The following is a 4,229-nucleotide window of genomic DNA, read 5'->3' as shown; positions in this document are numbered from 1 at the left end:
TTGGAACAACAGGGCTCTGGGATACAGAGATTGAGACATGGTTTGAATGGGTAAAAGGGGGGAAATAATGTTAAGATGCTTGGCTGTCTTTTGAATCTTGGTTTCCCTGGCATACCACTATAAAATAGACACTGGAGGGGGAGAGAAAGTAATAGCCAGAAATACCACCATAGAAAGCTTGTAAGTCTGTCTTCTGCCTATAACTGACTGGAATACCAAAAGTGGGGCTAAAATGTGCCCAGTGAAGGAGGCTTCCTTGGAGCCTCTGCATTACACAAGACCATAGGTGGAATCCTGAACAGCATCCAGAATCTTCTGAGGGGAAATTTCCACTTGAAAAGACAAGCAGGGCAGCCTAGAGCAATCAGAAGAACAGAAGATACTTCCTGAAAGAATGACTGACAGGAAAAATACAAAACAATATAGCCAGACAGACTGATTACTACAAGAACAAACAAATGGCTCACCCAGGAGGCATCAGGGCAAGTGGTCAGGTCCCCCTCAGGTCAAACACCCTTCTAAGACTAAGACTCAATGGGAATACATGCTCTGATTGGTGACCATGTTCGTCACCGATAAAGGCAAGTGAGGGAAAAGCAGCAATGAAGCTTCGAGCTGAGCCCTACAGTGCTCAATAGATTCCTATGAATCTGGATGGAGACCTGGTTGACAAGCAGTGTGGCAAAGTCCAAGGGACTCTTGGACCCAGAGTCAGCGACATAGCCCAGAGGACTAGAGTGAAGAGTGAAGCATCCAGTTGATAAGAAGAGAGGGCACATACGTAAGTACACCCACACTTGCAGGTAACACCCACTTGACCTGGCTTCAACGACTGGATGATCAGAGCTCAACCAGAAGAAGAAAGAAGAGGGAAAATAGAATAATCTGATACAATTTGATGAACTTGACCAACATCTATGGAAACAGTAGCTCAAAACAGGGAACAAATCTTCACAGTGCATATCATTCACACCCCCTCCACACATGGAGAAGACAGGAATGGGCAACTTGGACATTTGCTACCCAAAATTGGGGGCTACAGAGGCAAGAAGTGACTGGCTTACAAGCTTTCAAGAGGGAAACTAGATCCAGAGGGCGTGGAGCAAGGTAGAATCTGCACTGAGTAGTATCCATTTTGTCTAGTCAAGGCTGATGAAAGGAGATGCATATAGGTCTCTTGCGATACAATAGTGAATAATTGTTATCAGGACTGATTGTAAGGGCTGGAAATGTAAAGGCAGACATTTTTGTGGCAAAGGAAGGTGAGTGGTTAACTTTGTAGTCTAGGAGTGGAGGTGTCTGGGACCATCAAGGGAGAAGATCAGAGAAGCAGTGATGCCAGGGATGGAGGTAGAGTCGATGACATGGGGAGATAGAGTGGCTGGGGACTTTGGACCTGGAGAGAAAGAGGGGCTGTGCGAGGGCCAGGCTTGCCTAGACACAGACACACACACAAAGAATCATTTAAATTAAAATACTCTTTGGTTGGTAGATGATGCATGGAAAGGATTATAACCATGGCAAGGAAACTGTATATGACAGGATCAATGTTAAGCTAATGTCCTTCCATGTAAACTATCACATAATTCACAATAAAGCATTAAATATAAAAAATAAAATAAATAAAAAATATGATGGTAGGTTAAGGATCACTCATCTGGACATTAAAGGTAATTGACTTAGTAGCTTGAGAGCAGAAAAAGCTAGAGTTATCATTTACACAAATAAATGAAGGCATCACAACCTATGGATTACTTATTTAAATTTTTCATTCTAATTGAGGTAAAAATAAAGTATAAAGTGTGTGACTTGTGTCATTTGGTTTGGCTAATAGGCTAAGACTCCGGCTCATGGACATGTACCCACTTTGCCTGTAGAAAAAGTGATTGAAATTGTTTTGATTTTTTTTTTTTTTTCTATTGTCTTATACACGTTCTTTTTAATTAGAAACAGAGATTTAGATAATTTGTTATAAACCTTCTCTTCTCTATCTTGACATAGGTCATGGATTTTCAAAGCCTAGTTTATAAAGCACTAGATTATTAGCCTAGACACAGACACACACACAAAGAATCATTTAAATTAAAGTACCGTACTTTAGTATGCAAATATCATAACTTCAAAATATATAGGTAATTGGACAGTGTTGCATGTGGAATTGCAAAGCAAACTGATATATGCACCACTGGAATTCTTCATTATGACATATAGTCCAGTTTCAGATATAGGCTAAACAAGTGAATGCAAAGCATTTCTGAGTCTCTCATAATGAATTTTCACTGGCTTTTCAAAAAGATTTAAAACATTCATTCAAGCCATTCACCAGTTATTTTAGAGCAATTGCTGTGCAGGAGACGCTATTATAATGGCCAAAATGATAGATGCTCAAGATGGATACCTGTTGGCAAAGAATTCAGTTTAATGGAGAAGATGAATGAAGTATGTGGGTAGATTCTTTTCAGGTGAGGGAGGATCAGAGAAACCATCTATGTTGGGCCTTGGAAATGGGTAAGAGCTTGTCAGCTGGAGTTGAGGGTAGGCACAATATGCTTTGTTTAAATTGACTTTGGTTTAAAGTCTGGATAAAAACAGAGATATGAAATTTTAAAAGGGTACTTAACTCTTGATTTTTCAATTTATCCCTACATTACAATGATTGGGATTTAAAGTGTTTACAATTAAAGTTAATGAACGTTTTATTGCTCATGACAGTTCACAGTAAATTAGACTCTTGCTGCTTTCTTTTCAAAGCAGGAGAAGGCCTCAGGCAGCCCCTCCCTGAAGCTGAAACTGCATAGCACTAGGCTCCGCAGACCACTTTATGAGGATGAGGCCCAGAACAGAGATTCTGAAGGAAGCAGTCTGCTACTAAACATACAAAGACTACTTGGGGTCTGAGTGTGGAGCAAGACAATCTAGGAGAGTTAGGGAACCAATAGTTGGCATGGCTCCTGCCCTGGGACAGCCTGAGGATTCCGTGATGTTGGGTTCAATCTCTGGTCTGGCACTGGTGGCCCATTGAATTCCAGAATGCCTACCCTTCCCAGATGCTCCTCTGCCCATTTCTTACGATGAACTGCTCCCTCTTTCCTTAGGGCAGTGTGACAATCGTCAACTAGGTGCCTGTAGCCATAAATCTTAGTCCCAATTCAGCTTCCTTCCCTGGACTCCATACTCTCATCTATTGAACAAGGTATCTGGCAAGAGCAAATAGTTATTCCTGATGGTGTCTCCTGGGCTCCTGCAGACTTCTTTAATTATCAACAGGAACAGTTCAGCTTTGTACAATTTCATGTAAGATTTCATTTTTTTTAAAGAAAGATTTCCATGGCTAAGAATGTTTACACTCAACTGAGTGCTCTCCAAGGATCTTCTGACTTGTTATCATAATATTTCTTTGATAACTTTGATCACAAATCAACTGTAGTGACTCCTAAGCTGATTTCTGTCTTATCATACCATCTGCTGCACTTATCCCCTCCATACATGACACGTCTTGTCCAGATCTATTTTATACTCAGAAGAGATCTGCACAGGAAGGGAAGGTTGGGCATGGAGTTCCTACCCATGCAGAAATGCATATAGGCATTTCTGGGGACATTGTAATTGGTGCTGGATTCAACTTTAACTATGAGGCGTTTGTTGTTATCTAAACCTCTAGACTTAGACCTGTGATTTACTTCTGCTCCAATCACACATCCACAGCTTCAAATTTCTCCTTGCAAATCTGCCCCATACTTTTCATTCTCTCTAAAAAATCTCCTTGCAAAAGATTCATTTTTTTACATTAAAACTGGTTCTTTCTTTCTCATGATTTCCTAGTCAGACTGAAAAAAACAAAGGACCATGTAGCATCTTCCGTCTTCACCTTGTGTTCCTATTCATTCTCCAAATCCAGCATGCGTTTGCTTTCACCTTCTTTTTGGTCTTTGCCTGCCTTTAGTTCAGGTTCTCACCATATCACCAGTATCATGAATGCATAACAGGTCTTTTTCACTTTATTCAAGTACTTTCTGGTGAGTGCTTGAGACCAATCTGTCTAAAGAACCTGATTTTTAACACTACCTGGAACCAATACTTCCAAGGCTTTGCATTAATTCACGATCTTCCCATTTATACTTTCCTTCCGCTGTGTCTTTTGATCGTTATGAGTAAAAATCTCTTTCCTATCACCTTTGTGGTGATACAGTTCAGCATTTGATTACTAACCTAAAGGCTGATGGTTCAGA

Source organism: Chrysochloris asiatica, unplaced genomic scaffold, assembly GCF_000296735.1.
Source record: "Chrysochloris asiatica unplaced genomic scaffold, ChrAsi1.0 scaffold00016, whole genome shotgun sequence".
Lineage (NCBI taxonomy): Eukaryota > Metazoa > Chordata > Mammalia > Afrosoricida > Chrysochloridae > Chrysochloris > Chrysochloris asiatica.
The sequence above is the reverse complement of the archived record's forward strand: the minus strand, read 5'-3'. Positions refer to the sequence as shown.